This window comes from Rhinoderma darwinii, chromosome 4 (genome assembly GCF_050947455.1).
Source record: "Rhinoderma darwinii isolate aRhiDar2 chromosome 4, aRhiDar2.hap1, whole genome shotgun sequence".
Lineage (NCBI taxonomy): Eukaryota > Metazoa > Chordata > Amphibia > Anura > Rhinodermatidae > Rhinoderma > Rhinoderma darwinii.
This window is the reverse complement of record NC_134690.1, coordinates 98052608-98072825: the sequence shown is the minus strand read 5'-3', so window position 1 is coordinate 98072825 and position 20218 is coordinate 98052608.

The following is a 20218-nucleotide window of genomic DNA, read 5'->3' as shown; positions in this document are numbered from 1 at the left end:
TTTACACACTACCTTTGCAAACTGCTCGCCTATACTACCACAAAGATATATGGCTACTGTATCAATCACATCCTACAATGTTAAAGGGATGAACAGGCCACAAAAGTGATCTCAGCTACTGTCCCCCCTCAAGAAGAGAAAAGTGGTTCTAATCCTCCTGCAAGAGACCTATTTCCATGCCTCTCATATCCTAAATCTCTACCACTCTTACAACTCCCACTGGTTCCACAGTACCCAAGCCTCCAAAGCAGTTTAGGGAGTTACTACAGCCTTTTGCAAAAATGCTCTTTTTATAAAAATAGCTGTACAAGCATATGCGAAGGTTAGATTTAAATTATATTAAAGGGAATATTGCAAACAAACTTTTCTCCATAGCTAACTTATACGCACTAAATGCAAATCAGATCCCCTGTCTGCGTAACACACTCAAGGCTTGCAGAGGGAATCTCTGTAATTGGGGGTGATTTCAACATTGTTGTGAAACCGCTGTTGGACTCCTCAAACAACACTCTCTAATTCGCACCTCATTGATGCTTGGAGACTCTCCCGCCCAGCGACAAAAGTTGACCTCTTCTTTTCTCTACTGCACAGAACTTACCATCGCCTTGACTATTAATATATATATATATATATATATATATATATATATATACATATACATGTATATATATATATATATATATATATATATGTATTCTTATTTTATTTTTTACCTTTTTGTATGTATTAACTTATGTAAATTACTAATTGATTCATTGTATTGCATGGTCATATATACCCATCCTTGTATGTCACACATTGACACAAAAATCCCATTGAGTCGGATCGAAACATCGCTGGGGTGAATAAATACACTGCTTTCTTTATTCACTATTTGGAATGTGGCCTCTGTTTTTTGCTTTCTATATATATATATATATATATATATATATATATATATATATATATATATATATATATATATAATACACCCCTTTTTTAATTATTGCTGATATTGGTAATATTACCCTCTCTGATCCTGCCCCGGTCTCTGTTACCCTGCAATTCTCCTCGCTGCCTAAGAAGGCGTGGTCATGGATGTTAAATATTACCTTATTAGGCGATACCTATTGTTTGACCCAAGTCCGAGAGAAGCTGATATAATTTTTTAAGATGAATGATATGCCTGATGTCTCTACCCTGATAATCTGGCATGCCCATAAGGATTTTTTAAGGGGAGAGTTAATAGATTTTGGTACTACCCAAAATAGGCAACGCTCGCAACTTCTTAACTTGTCTCATCTCTAGAAAATGTTAATAAATGTTCCAGAGCCGAACAGACACCGCCAGATGACGAGCCTTAGATCTGTACTGAAAACCCATCTCAATGTCCACTGAACAAAGCTTTTATCAGTTTTCCAAGTTTAAATGTTACATGCACGGAGACAATGAGTCAAAATAATGTCTTCTCTTGTCTGAATACACAAGGAGAACATCTTCATCTATAAAATTAGAAAAGCCGAATGCAGTACTACTACCGAATCAATCGCAAAGGAATTTTCTGAATTTCACTACTCACTTTACAACCTCCATTTACCCCAACAGAGAAGCAACACACTCATTAATTTCTCTATCTGCCTCCTATCTTTGACTTAGATTAAAATGGATTACCTTCTAGCATCTTCCACAGAAGAAGAAGAAGATACTCTGGTGCTACATTCAATGCCCAATGGGAAAACAACAGGGTCAGATGGCCTACCAATCATCTATTCTAAAAGATTTAGAGACCTCTTCCTCCCCAGATTTACCACTCTCTGTAACTTACTACTTTTAGGTGGTGCTCTACATTCACAAGCATTAGAGCTCTTAAATTACAATAATCGCCTAGGAAGGTATAGATGACAAATTATGCGATAGATACCAGCCTATTTCGCTTCCCAATGCAGATGCTAAATGGTGGGTGAAATTTCTCGCACATAGAATCGTCCGTCTTTTTCCGCACCTCATTGGGCCTGAAAAGACTGTATTAGTTCCTACTAGAGAGGAGAAACACAATACGACTACAGTTATTAATGCTATAGCATATGCCAGACACCATAAAATACCATTGGTCCTTCTCGGCACAGATGGGAGTTTATGAGACAAACCCTTCTGCTTTTGTAAAAGCAATATTTTCCCTATATAAGGCACCACACGCAAGACTCCATATAAATGGGACCTCATCACCAACTTTTCACATTAAAAATTGAACCAGATAGGAATACTCACTCTCCTGCCCTTTTTGTACAAGTAATTGAAACCCTTAGGGCCCATTCACATGAACGTGAATCTCATCTGTGTGACGGCTGTTAAAACAACGGCCGTCACACGGACCAATGTATTTCAATGGGGTGGTTCACACGACCCTTGTTTCAATGGAGCATTTGAACGGTCCGTTGAAAACTAGAACATGTCCTATTTTCCAGCGTGTCACGCATCCCTCCATAGACTGTAGTCTGTAGGGGATCCGTGAAAACGCGTCCAGCACGTGTCCACCTCGGACATGAAAAATGGAAGTTTTTCACGTCCGAGGTGGGCTACATTCATGTGAATGTAGCCTTATCCAGGAACTCTGCCAGGACCCTGAGATTAAAGGTCTGAAAATCGTCTCTTGTTACCACAAGACTGCAGCATTTGCAGGCGACCTGCTTTGACCAATATGGAAAAATATCAGACTTTAAAATAACCTACAACAGGTCTGAGGCGTCAACATCTCGGCACCTGAACGTGTTATCCAGAGCCTTAGAATTTACTCCCATTTCCTATGATAGGTGGATGCTGTTAAATATCTTATAACATATATTACGTCAGATCTGAACTCACTATATGAGAAAATCTATGTTTCCCTACTTTCCAAATTCCAAGCTCTTCTGGCCAAAACATGTCTCTCTTTTGTGTTTTGGATTGGCAGCAAAAATGATGTTAAAACCTGGTCCTTTTGTCTGCTATTACTGCAGAGGCTCCACATTCTATCTCGCTAAAATGAACAATTGCGCATGCGCTACTTTGCTAGTGACTGTGGGATTATTTTTCCCCGCTGTGGTCTAGTGCGCATGTGTCACTTTCGCTACGTTTCATTGGTTCTTGCATGCTGAGTGTGTTATTTGTTCTGTCGCCTGTCCATCACTGTTGTGGAGGCTCGACCATCAATATCAGTTTCTATTGGCCACTATGTTAATTAGGTAACAGCTGAAGGCAATTCTTTCTGCATATAACTCTCAGAATTTTGCGGCGTGTTATCATTAGCCCCGATACCCCTGAAGACGCTGCATCTGCAGTGAAACATGTCGGGGGGGCTCTTTTGAAATTTTAACTTGTTGCTGCTGATCTCTGATACTGCTGATCTCTGATACTGCTGATCTCTGATACTGACTTTGACCTTGGTCAGAGTGCAGCGTGCTGCAGCCGCTGACACTTTGAATCTTGCTACTTGCACACATTGCACTATGCTGGTTACTATCAGCAGTGAACATAACTTTTAATTTCTATGTAGTGTGTCTTTTCTATAATAGCCTAATAAAAATTTGTTATTTTATCTTGCTTGTAGTTGTTAAAAAGGGCCTTTTGCCGGCAGGCAAATATTTCTATAGTTTGAGAAATAGACGCCTCACAGGTCCTCAACTGGCAGCTTCATTAAATAGTACCCGCAAAACGCCAATGTCAACGTCTACAGTGAAGACTGTATGGACGGGATGCTGGCCTTCAGGGCAGGGTGGCAAAGAAAAAGCCATATCTGAGACTGGCTAATAAAAGGAAAAGATTAATATGGACAAAAGCACACAGACATTGGACAGAGGAAGATTGGAAAAAAGTGTTATGGACAGACGAATCGAAGTTTGAGGTGTTTGGATCACACAGAATAACATTTGTGAGATGCAGAACAACTGAAAAGATGCTGGACGAGTGCCTGACGCCATCTGTCAAGCATGGTGGAGGTAATGTGATGGTCTGGGGTTGCTTTGGTGCTGGTAAAGTGGGAGATTTGTACAAGGTAAAGGGGATTTTGAATAAGGAAGGCTATCACTCCATTTTGCAACGCCATGCCATACCCTGTGGGCAGCGCTTGATTGGAGCCAATTTCATCCTACAACAGGACAATGACCCAAAGCACACCTCCAAATTATGCAAGAACTATTTAGGGAAGAAGCAGGCAGCTGGTATTCTATCTGTAATGGAGTGGCCAGCGCAGTCACCAGATCTCAACCCCATAGAGCTGTTGTGGGAGCAGCTTGACCGTATGGTACGCAAGAAGTGCCCATCAAGCCAATCCAACTTGTGGGAGGGGCTTCAGGAAGCATGGGGTGAAATTTTTATTATTATTTCAAATAAAAATCATTATTTCTAACCTTGTCAATGTCTTGACTATATTTTCTAGTCATTTTGCAACTCATTTGATAAATAGAAGTGTGAGTTTTCATGGAAAACACTAAATTGTCAGGGTGACAATATATAAAAATTTATTTTGTTAGCACATATTTTAGAAAAGCAACGCTATTTTAAAGTATAAATTTGAAGTAAAAATTTTAACTTTCTTGGAACGTCTTACTCTTAAAATCGATTCTGCTTTTAAATTGTTCAAGCTATGTAATTGTGTTGGATACTGTATTGTATTTGACTACAGGAGAAGTTTAAGATAAATGTACTGCTATATTCAACACAGGATAAAGTAATAGAACAAAGGAAGTTTTCTAAAGATTTAAGCAATAAACATCTCCTAGCTACAAAACGTTACTAAAGCAAGTGAAGAGCATTACAGCCCCATTGTGCATTTGAGAGGTACTTATGGAGTGACTGCATCGCAATGTTTAAATTACTTCCATAATGTTCATGCAAGAAATGCTCTCTGTGCAGTAATGTGAACATAAGAGGCCCGGAAGATAAAGGATGCAGATGAAGACTTTGCTTTTACACTTCACACCGGCTAATTAACTTCTAAATGTAATTGAACAAAGAAGTGCAAGATTACTGCAAGAACTGTGTCAGATACAGGTTACATGCAAATCGCTGTGTCTAACTTAAAAGATAGATGAAATTCCCACTGTCACTAAGTGCTCTTCTCACAAATATGACAAATCCCTACCACATATTATCATACATAAAGTTGTCCTTTTTGTTTCCTGGAATATAAATGTAAAGGGTAACTAAATTTTCAGAAAACTTCTGACATGTCATAGTGACATCTAGGAATTTTTTATTGGTGGGGGTCCGATTGCTGAGACCCCAACTGATCGCTAAAACGAAGCCACAGAAGCGTTCGGGTGAGCGCTGAGCCGCTTAGTTCCTGAACGTTTTTTTTCGGAAAGCCGATGTAACTTTGTACGGACTCATAGACTTTGTATTGAGTCCGTACACCGTTACATCGGCTTTCCGAGAAAAGCCGATCAGAAACCTAGCGGCTCACCCGGAAGCTTCAGCTGCTTCGTTCTAGCGATCGGTGGAGGTCTCAGTGCTCGGACCCCCACTAACAAAACTTCTGACATATCACTATGAGATGTCAGAAGTTTTCTGAAAGTTTAGTTACACTTTAACAGAATGTATGCAGTTGTGCAGAAGACATTAACAAAACATGATTTACATATTACAGCAGTTCTAGGAGTTTTAGACGTTCACACAATATAACATACAGTATGTTCTTTAGTAATATGTTCTTTAAAAACAGAAATCAGCACTATGTTAGCATATATTACCTATCTACCCCTATTAGAGCACATGACTGCCATGACATTTTGGACATCCTTATATTAACCAGAACAGAGCTTCCAGAAGGAACAGCGCTGCAGGTCATGGTTACAAGTTCATCCATTCATTTGAATGCACATTTACCATGCAGATAATTTTTTAGGAAAATGTGGTTGCCCGCAGCATCACTCAGCAATATAAGCAGATTGCAAAGGATTTATAGGTCAGACGCACAATCATCAGCTGATTTCCGGGACAGCTTCCATAATGAAAAATACTGCACATTTCTTATTTTGTGATTCAATTCATGCCCTTTTTCAAGATCCCTGCTTGCTGTCAGTTGTTAGGAACATTCTTGAAATATTGTACAGATCTAATACGTGATAAAGCTTAAGGTTTTCTACAATTCTAAGCAAATCTCTGTGAGCTAATCACATGACCTGTTTTGTCCTGATGGTTTACTGTTATGTACCATTGTAGGTAAAATATGTGCCCATAGAACCCAGGCTGTTAAGCTATGAGCTCCATTCACCCCTCAACTGTGAGACGTATTAGATTTCTACATGTGTTAAGCCCCTGGTAAAAAACAAGAATGTTTCAGATCACAAACTGCAAGTAGAGATCTTGAAAATGGTGAGAAATTGAAAAAAAAAAGTATTTTAGAAAGTTGCGTTACATTTAATTTTGAAGTGATTAAAGGGTAACTAAACTGTTAAAACTTTTGACAAGTCAGTGACATGTCAGAAGTTTTGATCGGTGGGGGTCCAAGCACTGAGACCCCCACCAATCACTAAAACAAGCGACAGAAGTGCTCGCTGTGCTTCTTCATTCCTGAACAGCTTTCCTCGGAAAGCCGGGTGAGCGGTATACAGGCTCAGTAGAAAGTCTATAAGCCCGTATACTGCTCGCTTGTATTTCTGGGGAAAGCCGATCAGAAACAAAGAGGCACAGCACTCACCCGAGCGCTTCTGCCGCTTCGTTTTAGCAATCGGTGAGGGTCTTAGTGTTCAGACCCCCACCGATCAAAACTTCTGACATGACTGGACAACTCTTAAACCCCTTCCCGCCGCAGTCATATTTCGGATTTTCACTTCCGTTTTTTCCGCCCCCACATTCAGAAAGCCATAACTTTTTTATTTTTCCATCAATATAGCCGTATGATTGCTTGTCTTTTGCGGGATGAGTTGTATTTTCACGGCACCATTTATTGTAGCATATAATGTAGTGAGAAACTGGAAAAAAATATATTTGTGGGGTGGAATAGGAAATAAACAGCGATTTCTCAATATTTCTTTTTTACGGCATTCACCATAAGGTTAAAACAGCATGTTAACTCTATTCTGCGGGTCAATACAGTTACGGCGATACCAAATTTACATAGTTTTTTTTAATGTTTTACTACTTTTACAAGGAAAAAATAACATTTGAGTTTTGTCGCCATATTCTGAGAGCCATTGCTTTTTTATTTTTGTTTTCGATTCAGCTGGCTTTTTTTATGCAGGGCCAGCTGTAGTTTCTATTGGTGCCACTTTGGGCTACATGAGACTTTTTTATTCTATTTTTTTGTGGGGGATAGAGTGACCAGAAAACAGTGATTCTGGCAGTTAATCTTTTTTTACGGCGTTCACAGCGTGGGCTAAATAATTATATATTGTAATAGTTCGGACTTTTACGTATGCGGCAATACTAGCTATGTTAATTATTAATTTTTTTTACATTGTGCTTGGGGGAAAATAGGAAAAGGGTTTTATTTTTTTAATTTTGCAGTATATTGTTATACTGACACTCTCTTGTGAAGCCCTCATACAAGTACAACAATGGCAGAACTGGGGGCCTTCATCATGGCCCCCAGGCTGCCATACAACTGCATTGCAATGATACAGGCGGACGCCGCCCTGTTTCAAACCATTTAAATGCTGCGGTCGCTAGTGACCGTGTCTTTTAATGAGTTAAACAAGCGGGATCGAGCTCGAGCGGTATCGAGCTCATTACACTGAATTGTCAGCTATAAGATACAGCCGACATGCTCGTTTTATGGTGTGGGCTCAGCCTTTGAGCCCGCTCTATACTCCCCCACCAGTGGCGTAACTACCGTTGTAGAAGCCGTAGCTGCTGCTACAGGGCCCGCTACATATGGGGGCCTGTACCGCCCGCAGACTTGCTCCCCCAAATGCCCGGTGGCACCGCTAGCAGCCGTTATGGCTGCTACAGTGGTAGCGACGCTACTACGGGGCCCACGTCGCAGAGCCTCTAACATTTATGGGCCATGCGGCATGGGCCCTCACATGCCTGGTGGCATCACTAGCACCGGAGGGGGCCTTGGTGCTAGTGACAGCCACCCCCTCTTGCAGTAATTGTACCTGCGTCTATAGCATGCAGGTACAAATACATGCATTAGCGCCGAATGGCTGGGCACCGTTATCGCTACTACAGGGCCCGTGCCTTGCCTGCCGAGTCTCTAACAATTATGGTCGGGGCGGCGCGGGCCCCCTCATGCCCGGTGGCATTGTTAACACTGGAGGGAGGCTTGGTGCTAGCGACAGCCACCCCCTCTTGCAGTAATTGTACCTGCGTCTATAGCATGCAGGTACAAATACATGCATTATCGCCGAATGGCTGGGCACGTTTCGTGCCCGACCATTCAGCACCTTACAATAACGCTGATTAGTGGGGCAGAATGACTTGACCCGCCAATCAGCGCCTTTCAACGATGCTAGCAGCGCGATGGTTTCACCGCGCCGCTTCCGTGGTTGAAAGGCGCTGATTGACGGAGAAAGTCATTCTGCCCTGACAATCAGCGCCTTACAACGAAGCGCTGCTTGCGTCATTCAGCTCCAGCAAACCTGCTCAGAAAAGAGCAGACCTGCATTGCCACTGGACAGCGCGGGAACAGGATCATATGAGTATGTAAAGTTTTTTTATATACTAAAACTGTGAGTGGCATTATCTACAGTGGGGGCTCTACCTACAGGGGGTCTATATGTGGGGATGTGGAGCACTATATACAGGGGGAGCTATATGTAGGGCACTATCTACAGGTGTAGGGTATAGGTGGGACACTATATACAGGGGTGGGCTATATGTGGAGCACTATCTATAGGGGGAACTATTTGTAGGGCTCTATCTACAGGGGTGGGCTATATGTGGGACAGTATATACAGGGATTGGTTACCTGTGGGGCACTATCTACAGGGGAGCTGCATGTAGGGCACTGTCTACAGGGGTGGGCTATATGTGAGGCACTATTTACTATTGTGAGCTATCTGTGGAGCACTATAAATAGGGGAAGCTATATGTAGGGCAGCACGGTGGCTCAGTGGTTAGCACTATTGCCTTGCAGCTCTGGAGCCCATATGTGGAAACTATCTACAGAGGGGGGGCACTATCTACAGGGGCTTCTAAGTAGGGCACTATCTACAGAGGCTCTATGGGGGGGTCACTATCTACAGGGGGCTATGGGGGCACTATCTACAGGAGGCACGGTGTGCGTGTGGGACACAGTGTTTGGTACTATTATAATGAGGGACACAGTGTATTATATTTAGAGGTGCAGTGTATGGCGCTATTATATTTAGAGGTGTTGAGAATTTTATCTTTGTTTATATATGCAGAAATATTTTAAAAGTGAGAAGATGAAGACATCTGAGTGGAAAACTGCAGAAATGGGTCGTGGCCGGGAGAAATTTATCATAGAGGTCTGGCCCGGAGGGAGAAGAAAAGAGAAAAAGAACTAGAATCTGAGATGTCACCGGTGAGTCACTTAATGTAAATGTTTATTCTGCCTCTAATCAGTACTGTAGTCACTGTATGATTTGCAACGAGTTGATGGGTGCTATGATTTTTTTTTGTGTGAAAAAGCATCTCCCAGCATATCCTTACCATTGTTCTGGCCATGCTGGGAGCTGTAGTTAAACGCTGTACAAACCTATACAGCAGGGGTTGCACTAAATTGAGCTGTATTTGTGCTGGTGTTGTATATATGTACTGAGCTTGGTTCTGGTGCTGAATATATGTACTGAGTTTTGTTCTGGTGCTTTATATATGTACTGATCTTGGTTCTGATGCTGTATTTATGTACTGAGCTTTGTTCTGGTGCTGTATATATGTATGAGCTTGGTTCTGGTACTGTATTTATGCACTGAGTTTAGTTCTGGGGCTGTATTTATGTATTGAGCTTTGTTCTGGTGCTGTATTTATGTACTGAGCTTTGTTCTGGTGCCATATATATGTACTAAGCTTGGTTCTAGGATGTATATATGTACTGAGCTTGGTTCTGGGGCTGTATTTATGTATTGATCTGGGTTCTGGTATTGTATATATGTACTGACCTTTCGCTTTAGTATTGTATATCTGTACTGAGCTTGGTTCTAGTGCTGTATTTATGTCCTCAGGTTGATTCTGGTGCTGTATATATTTTAGAGCTTTGTTCCAGTGCTGTATTTATGTACTGAGGTTGATTCTGGTGCTGTATATATGTATTGAGCTTGGCTCTCGTGACGTATATATGTATGAGCTTGGTTCTAGTGGTGTATTTATGTACTGAGCTTGGTTGTGGTACTGTATATATGTCAGAGCTTGGTTCAAGTGCTGTATTTATGTACTGAGATTGGTTTTGGTGCTGTATATATGTATTGAGCTTGGTTCTGGTACTCTTTTTATGTATGAGCTTGGTTCTGGAGCTCTAATTATATATGATATATTTCTAATAACAAAATTGCTGGGCAGATAGAATTGTTTTCAATGAATTGTTAATGGGAACTTGTCTGGTAGTTCTTACCCCTTGAACCTCCACCATGCTGTAATACATGACCTAAGAATATTTCCAAATGTATGTTTTTTTCAGATGCAGTAAAATCTATAAAATCAACTTTTAAAATGGCGCACACTATATGCTAGTTACTCATTAAAGCGTAATGGGGTGGTGTCGCTATCCTGAAGAGTCACATAGTCCAGCCTCCAAACCCACCTTTCCATGTTTGATTGACATCCCCCTGGCTGATACAACTTTCTCAGATTCGTCATTGCCTTGTAATACTTGGGGGGCTGTGTGGCACTATATACAAGGCGGGGGGGGGGCTGTGTGGCACTATACACAAGGGGGTGCTCTATGTCACTATACAAATGGAGAGCTGTGTGGCACTATATACAAGGGGCTGTGTGGCACTACTAAGGGGGGGGGCTGTGTGGCACTATCTACAATGGGTGCTGTTTGCCACTATTTACAAGGGGAGGGCTGTGGCTCTATCTACAGGGGTCTGTGTGTGGCACTATCTACTAAGGGGCTGTGTGGCACTATCTACTAAGGGGTGCTATGTGGCACTATATACAAGGGAGGGGGCTGTGTGGCACTATATTCAGGGGGAGCTGTATGGTGCTATATACAAGTAGGGCTTTATTGCGATTTCTACAGGGGGGCTGTATGGCAATATCTATGAGGGGGAGGTGGGGGGGGCACTGTCTACAAGTTGGATGTGACACTGTCTACAGGCGGGACTGTATAGCAGTGTCTACAGGGGGGCTGTATGGCACAATCTACAGGGGCACTATCTATAAGGGGGTTGCGTGTGGCATCTGGGGGGCCCAGACAAGAGTTTGCTATGGGGCCCAGTCTATGCTAGTTATGCCCGTTCCCCACACGACCTGCGCTGTACATACACGGCAGATGTCAGGAAGGGGTTGACTACTAAAAAAACATAACACCTACTAAGATAGTTGGGCTAATACATGCATATAGCAACTCAAATGAACCGTGTGATATACGAATATGAACACCTATATAAGAAATCACACATGAACCATTATTAGCAAAAAATAGACAATATTTTATTGAAAGACAAAATCATTAAAAATAAGTACATTGGCAGTAACATTACCCATAGAAAAAGGATCCCCACATAGGTCAGGTCCCACAGCCTATATAGTAAAGTGCAAATAGTGCATGTAAAGACTGGTACATAAGTAATACGATGAATATGGATAGGAACCATCCAAAGCAAAGTAATATTACAAAAAACAGACAGAAGAAAGGTACAATTAAGGAGGCATACAGACCAGAACTATGGGGGGGGGGGGGTTATCATCTCCAACACGTGTTTCGCACGTAGCTTCTTCCGGGGGCTATACCAAGGAGCACAGATATTGTGGGTGTATGTAGCACAACCCACCAATGAATGGCTAAAACATACAGCTGATAACAAACAGCAATTTACCTTTAAAGTCCTACATGATACAATCCCATTGGTAGATACCTCCCAAGTATCATCGCATGGAAACAAGAGGGTGTGAATCTGTAAGTTTGCAGCTAACCGCAATCACATTGGCCCGTCCCTCACAAAGGGAGGGGCGGGCGAGTGGGAGCAAAGTCAGCCACCTGGGAAATACTGATCATAAGCACATTGTCAAAATGTGCATATTAGCCCATGAGTGCATTGGAACGCAGGCAATATAGTCACCATCATTAGACGCCCGTCCCACCACAAGGGTGGAGGGAGGGGTGAATTGGAGGGCGGCCAGGATGCTGCGCATGCGCATAAAGTACTCGAAAAAAGAGGTAGACATAGAATAAAGGTCACGATTAATATAACATCCGAACATGTCAGAATTCATGTGACCGCTAATGAAAAAATAGTTTTTCATCCACCGATATCCGAGTACACAGCGTATAACATTATATATGGTCATTATTATACATTCATGATACACTAATATAGATCTGATGACAATAAGTGAAATAAAAGTCCCCGCGCTGATAGAATAAAATATTAAAATTCAATCTGCAAAAAATAAAATAAATAAATGCGGAACAATTAGTGTGTGAACCCTGTTATACATGTATAATACATATTTAATGTGTACAAAATCATGTAAAAACATATATTTACAATAATGCATAATATGGTACTAAACAGTACAATCAAAAAATAGTGCATAATAATAACAAAGTATGTTTACCAATAAGGAGTGAAATACAAATAAGTGAACATTCAGTGATAAGTGAACATGCAGTGATAAGTGAACACAAAGTGAAACACACAGTGACAAAAAACCCATAAATAATCCCAATAGTAGAAAAAACAAAATACAGTGATCTTAGTGAGAGTCATCCAAAACGAAGTATCAGAATAAAATTGAGATCCAATATACCAATCCTAAACTGGTAATTAAAATGAGAATAGTCCCATGAAGAATGGTGAAAAAAATGTCAGGTGTCGGTCGAGGATTCTACGCCATATCCATCATATATGTATAGAGGAAGAAAAATAGGGCAGCACAAAGGGGAGGAGCCATATTAGGCTATGTTCACACGGGGTCTTTTGCCGAGTTTTTTGACGCGGAAACCGCGTCGCAAAACTCGGAAGAAACGGCCCGAGAACGCCTCCCATTGATTTCAATGGGAGGCGTCGGCGTCTTTTTCCCGCGAGCAGTAAAACTGCCTCGCGGGAAAAAGAAGCGACATGCCCTATCTTCGGGCGCTTCCGCCTCCGACCTCCCATTGACTTCAATGGGAGGCAGGAGAAAGCGTATATCTCGCTGTTTTATGCCCGCGGCGCTCAATGGCCGCGGGCGAAAAACGGCGCAATAATTGCTGTTCACACGGAGTATTTTGGGGGAGGAATATCTGCCTCAAAATTCCGTTTGGAACTTTGAGGCAGATATTCCTCCCCCAAAATACTCCGTGTGAACATAGCCTTAAACTTGAATATATCTATAGGACGTGGAAAATAAAAAAACACAAAGATTAGTACAATTAAAACATATAAAGCCAACTTAAAAAACCATCTCCCAAAACCTTGGTAATGGTGATATGAAGCACTGATAACATAGATTCTATCAATTAAACATGGACATATAGGGTGGTTATGTGTGAGAGAATAAATAAAGGGATCTGTATGGCAATAAACTACTATCAGTAGCAGATAATTCTAGTATTCAAAAAGAGCCTAGTCAAAATACGATGTTATAAAGTTATAGAAACGGTGCAAAACTAATTTTATCGTTTAGTCCTTTAGGGGAAGCAGTATCAAGTGCATATCTACAGGGGCACTATCTATAAGGGGGGCTGCGTGTGGCACCTGGGGGGGGGTCCAGTCAAGAGTTTGCTATGGGGCCCAGTTTTTGCTAGTTATGCCCCTGTCCCGCACACGACCTGCGCTGTACATACATGGCGATTGTCAGGAAGGGATTAACTACTAAAAAAACATCATCTATATACTGTATTTAAAGTAGGAGTACCACATTTAAAAGTAGGAAAAAAACAAAAACATTGCTACCATTATGGAATAAACAAATGGCAGGGTACAGATCCTCTAAATTATTGTAATATTACCAACAATTTTGCAAAATAATCCACATTTTCAGAGACAAAAAGGTGTCCCTGGAATATATATCCTTGGAAATGTTAATCTTGTTATCAACATATACAATCAAAATATCCTTCTTTCTTTATGTGACATTCATTCCATACCAATGTACTTATGTCCCCATGTATTTTAGCTTTTAAATAAATAAAACTATGTTTGAATAAGTTTCAATAATGTAATAGGGCATGAAATGATGTGCAGTTCTCTATGGTAATATAACGGACAAGGCAACAACATGCTTCTAGCAAGAACAGAACCCCGGGGCAAGTATACTGTATACCTGGAACATGATGCTCATTTCCAATCATTGTGACCTTATACAAGACATGTAAGCTGGCCAAACTAGATAATTGTTCTATTTGGACACACATACACGGGTACAGGCCAAATTAATTTTCCAACATGCTCTATAATGATCATCAACTTGATTTCTGGGCAATTATGATTGGATATAGAGGCCAAATTGGAGCCACTAACTCTATAATATGCAGACATTGCTAGAAAAACCCAAAGTTGCTGGAATTGTGTCATCGTGGTACCAGCATTACTTTTATACAGTTTTAAAGGCAATTTGATATTGTAGTCATTTTAAGTATTAGTTGTCCATGTAGCTATTCTTTTGATAGATGTCCTTTATTAGAGTTTAGAGCTTTTGCACATTTGTGTCTTCATCATTATGTTCTTCAGTGTTACATTCTATTTATCTGTGGTCCAATATAAAATTCTTAGGTACAGCAGCACAAATGTTCCTTCTTATTTGCTGTATCCTTCCCTCATTTCACACTGCAGCTCATATTTTTCAGGTTGGCTGCAATGCATAAGTCCAGGCCCCTCACAAGCTCACCAGTAAGGTAGAGTGTGGAGAGCTGATTTTTATGATGCCAATAAATATAAATGATTATAAATTACAAGGTAAACCATCAATGGCCCTATTATAGAGCAGAATGAGTCATGTACCCTCCTTTCTCTATTAATGCTTAGTTTGGTATTGATATTGGGCAGAATTACAACAAAGCAGGTTATTCCTACCCAGTAATGTCCATTATAATAGTGTAATAATAATAATTTTAGCAGAGTGGCACCATATAGTCTTTGCATATAGTAAGCAGAATACCCCCTATAATGATATCAAACAGTAGTAGCAATATAGCAATGCAGCGACCGTCAATCCTTAAAGACAAGACGGCTATTTAGAAGAGTTGACTTACCCCAAGAGTTGTCCAGGCCAAAACATTTGATAACACGACATTCAGGAAGGGTAGATCCTTTAGAGACAGATTGGTTAACAGCCATTTTTCAGCTGAAGCCAAGAAAGGGACATGGTTAGAGAGAAAAATACTAGGCTTTTAAATGCAGTGGGTGCATAGCATGCAAATTTATTCAATTCAAAAGCTTTTTATGCTCAGTTAACAACAAGACATTCAAGATCAATGACTTCATAATCTGTAGTTTACAAGGAGTTATCCATAAGGCAACCTGTGTGTGTAAAATGGAATATGCGGGCATGACAATACATGAATTCCGTAGGAGAATTGGGGACCACATTGGTGATATCAATCATCGGAGGGACACCCCCATCTCCCAGACACATCAACACTGCACACAATGGTGACCTTAAAGGCCTAAGTTTTATGGGACTTGACCTGGTTGCTCCTTCTGTTAGAGCGGGGAACTGGAACAAAAAGCACTTCAGTGGATTCTTAGATTAGGGAAGGTGGCAACAGCAGGTCTAAATGAGCAGATTAATTTTGGTTGTTTCATCTAGATCTGCCAAAAGTTTCCCTATTAATCGCTGCCCTTCCCCTGACTCTGCCCCGTTGTCTCTCTCCCCATACATTTATTCATTGTAAAAAGGTATTAATTGTACTGTCTGGGATTTCCTGGCCCATTTACTTGCCCTGTTGTGAGTCACATAAGGTGTGCCAATGTACCTGGGCATCCTTTTGGTGCCTCACACTGGGGCCATCCTTCATTGTCCCCTGATTCAGCCCCCATCACTGCAGCGGCGTGTCTCCTCTAACTGGCACCATAGCAACGACGCATGGTGCGCATCTCCGCCTGTTTTGGCCTCTGAACTTGAGCCTAGCGGTGGAGCACACTCATTTGCCCTCCCTCCCCTTGGCGTGTGACACAGAGCACTGGTGGAGCTGGGCGATATATTAAGGCACAAATTGAATGGCATCACTGATTTTGAATGGTTTCACGCAGCCTCTCACTATCGGAGCGTGTGCCCCCCTTATGGAAACGCATTAGGATGATAGGACTATATATTGGGTCTGTGTAGTGTAAGGACAGCAGGGCCTTATGGGCCAGTCTTCTTTTTCAGGGTCAGTAACAGGACTGAATATCTGCCCTGTTCTTCTTCTAGTAGTGGGGTCAGTTAGGGATAGTTGCTATTGTCTCTTTATTTCAGACCTTTTGTGATAAAGCCTCTGAACCTTCTATCATCAATGACGGTGAAAGTTACATGCTGAATCCACGTACAAGTCTGTTAAGATCCACCCATTTTTCTGACTATTAATGTCGTTTGATCTTCCTTATTTTGTTGCAAATATTGAGGTCCATTGAATTGGTGATTGAATAGACATACACCCCTCTTGTTTTGCATCACCTCTGCGACTTATTGTTAGTGGGTAGGATTGTTTTTTCTACAGGTTGGTGGAACGATAGACAACCCATATTTTGTTATTTGATTGTCCTTTGAGTCTATTTATACCTTTTTAATGGCAATGATTAGAAGTTAATTTTTAGGTAGCTACCTCTGCTGACCTGAGTATTAATATCAATAATGTTCTTCAAGAAAGCACAAAGAAAACCAAAGCACTGTCTGTCTATAATACATGAATGTGATTGCTGTATACATTCTATATAATAACATTGATTGTAAATTGATTGTAAATGGACAGCTAAATCATCTAATAATGTAAGGACATAAGCCATTCATCTGCTTTCTTTGTTCAATATTGTGCCCTTTGAAAAATAATGTATAAAATTGCTTTCAACAGGTAGCTTGAGTATGTCAGTATTCAGAGATAATCCCTCTAGATTTAATAGTCAATCATCTGTAATTTTTATGTTTTCCTTGTTTCCCTCCAACTTTGCCTGTTTTTCACGTTATTCATCCCCAGATAGTAGTAGTGAATTGTCATCATGGCGAAAGCCATGCTCAAACATGTTGAAAGCATATGGTTGTCTAAGTGTATGGTATTTAAGTAAGTGTCTTTTTGTACAAGCGTTCTTTTAGGTGTTTTTTAAGGTATGTTGAGAACTCTATGGAGAAAAATGCCGCAGATCACAAAAAAAAAAACATTAAAACACCACAAATCAAAAATTCTCATAATTTTTTTATAGATGCCCAGCAAACATCTGGCATGGTATTTTAGCTAGAACGCAAAAAAAAATGTGGCGGAAAACCAAGTAACACGTTAATGTGTATTACTGGTCTATAGAAACTGAGGAAAGTTTCTACAGTGGAATAACGTAACTTTTTTCATCACTTTGGCCTGCAATTTAGACGTACAGTTTTGTTGCAGTGTTTTTTTATCGGGCACAGTGCTATTTTGATGCAGTTTTGCATGCATTACTTTCTATCCAGAACTGAGCATGGATGCAAGAAAGTGAGGTAGTTGAATTTGTAGTTGATAAGTAAAGTGTACCTACTCTTTGAGATGAGTTTTCAGAATAAGCTGTCATATGTGTGTACATGGGGAATAACACTATTTCTGGCAATTATATAACTTTTATATGGTATCTTGTAGCCATTTCTATCTCGAATTCTGTTTTCTCTTAGCTAGTGGGCGGAGCCTAACTGTTTTCATGTCTTTTATACACTGCACACAGAGAAGAAGAGAATTCTGCTCTGCTATCTCTATTCATCACATAAATAGAAGCTGTAGCGACATGGAGGTCATTACACAGAAGTAATGAGCAGGAAATTAATTCAGCACTGGGGTGAGATATAAATCTTACTATGAGCAACTGCAGCACATCTGTTTATGTCTTTCTCCTCTCTCTGACACTCTGCACCTTCTCCCCCCCTCTGCATAGACTTCTATGGGCAGCTGTAACCTAAACCCTCAAGACCTAGACAGTAGTAAATTCAGAGCGAGTGAACAGTTTAGAGGGGGCGGAGCCTGATAAGTGGAGAAAGAGACATTTTTCTCCAATAAAATATATAAAAAATTGTCTTATATTCGCTTATGTTATTGATTTATGGAAAGTTTGTTCAAAGTGCAGTGCCTATTTAAATTAGTTTGGAAACAAACAGGAAGAGTGACTGTTCCTCTGTGAAGGTCCAAGCTCACATAGAGGTGTTAAAGAGAACCCTGAACTGTCAATGGGGCGTTTCTATCTAACTAAATGGCAAGGGGGTGTGATATCTTCGCTGTGACACTGTCCAATCAGCTGCGGACAGTGTCATGGCGTCTTGCACTGTGCTCCCTCCCACAAGAACATACTGAGAGAGCGCTCTCTGCAGGACCACCAGTCTGTGTGTGTTCTCGCGGGAGGGAAGACAGTGCAAGCCGCCTTGACACTGTCCGTAGCTGATTGGATAGTGGCAGAGCGAAGACATCACGTCCCCATGCCATTTAGTTAGATAGAAATGCCCCATTGACAGTTCAGGGCCTTATTTACATATCAGGCGCCAAATATATCGGCATCAATAACGGAAGAAGATAGGAAAAAAATCTAAAGAGAGACAGTGTTTGTGAAGCCCTGCCCATTACATGCTGCACTCAGTTGCACATGTATGGGCAGGTGAAAGGTTCTCTTTAACAAGTCGGAAATGAATGCATCTGTGGGTAGACTGCTTGTCTCCAAACCCATCATGTCTCTGTCATAATTCATATTTTTAAACAACGTAGCTATGTATTTATGATTATAAAGCTTAGCCGTGTTTCTCGTCACAAATGGAAGGATATTCGGCATCAGAAACGCACAAATTACATATTAGTTTACAATTATTCATATTTACTGTACATTTTTGATATGAATTGATTTGTAAAAATATGCTTTGGAAATTGCCAGTCATATTATTTCACTAAAGATTCCTATGAAAAGATTTATGTCCGGAAACCTTCCTCTTGTATAGGTAATTAGCCCTCATTCTCTCGCGACGGCGTACAACTGGGCGATGGTCCCTACGCTCAATATGTGCACGACAGACAAACAGACAAGGGTACACAGAAGCTAAGGGAAATAGAGCAGTTGCCCACGGCAACACCGTTAGCAACAGGAGTAGTGAACGAGCCGAGTCAAACCAGGAGTGTACGAGGTACCAAACACAGAGCAGGAGCGTAGTCAGTAAAGCCAGGGTCAAAATGAAGCAAGGTCAATAATAATAGCAGGAGCAGCAGAGCCAGGAAACAGGAAAGAATCACAGGCAAAGGAGGAGCAGGAAATGCAGGTATAAATAGACCGAGGGTGGGAGCTAGAACCGTCTGGCCAGGCTGTGATAGGTTCTCCCACTCCTGAGCCTACCAGCCTGAGTGGTAGCAGATCGAGTCACTCTATCAGACCTAGGAGCAGGTGCAGACTGATTAACCACGGGCGTCGACACAGAAGCTGGGTCTGGCAGATCCTTTACATGGGTTCTCAGAGCTCGGACCCCACCAATCAAAACTTCTGACATGTCACTATGGCATGTCAGAAGTTTGTCAAACATTTAGTTACCCTTTAAACTGTCAAATGCTAGACAAATTTAGAGTGTGCCTGTGTAAACTTGTCAGTTACCAGGAGTAAGCTCTTGTCGGCCTAATACGGCAACTGTTAATAGCATTTTGTGTGGATGTGTGAACTGGTTTTCGGGTACGCTTAACTCATTGTTAGTCTATTGTGATAGGCTTGTGTGTGAGAGTGGAAAGCGGACTAATACTTTAAAGTCACATACAGGTTATGTGTTCAGTGAGTGGTCATTTAAAACAATAAATATTTCCTGTAGACATTCCTCTGTTAGGAATTCTCTACATTTTGCTTAAAAAAAACTATGCAAACGTAATACCAATGTTGTGTTGTGTGAGCAAAGGACATACTATACCGGTCAAAAAATTTAGAACACCTCAATTGTTCCAGTTATTTTTTACATTAACACAGTTCAAGTACAGCAAATAACGTGAAATGGTTCAAAGGTTCAAAAGTAACTTAAAAACCAAAGGGCTTCT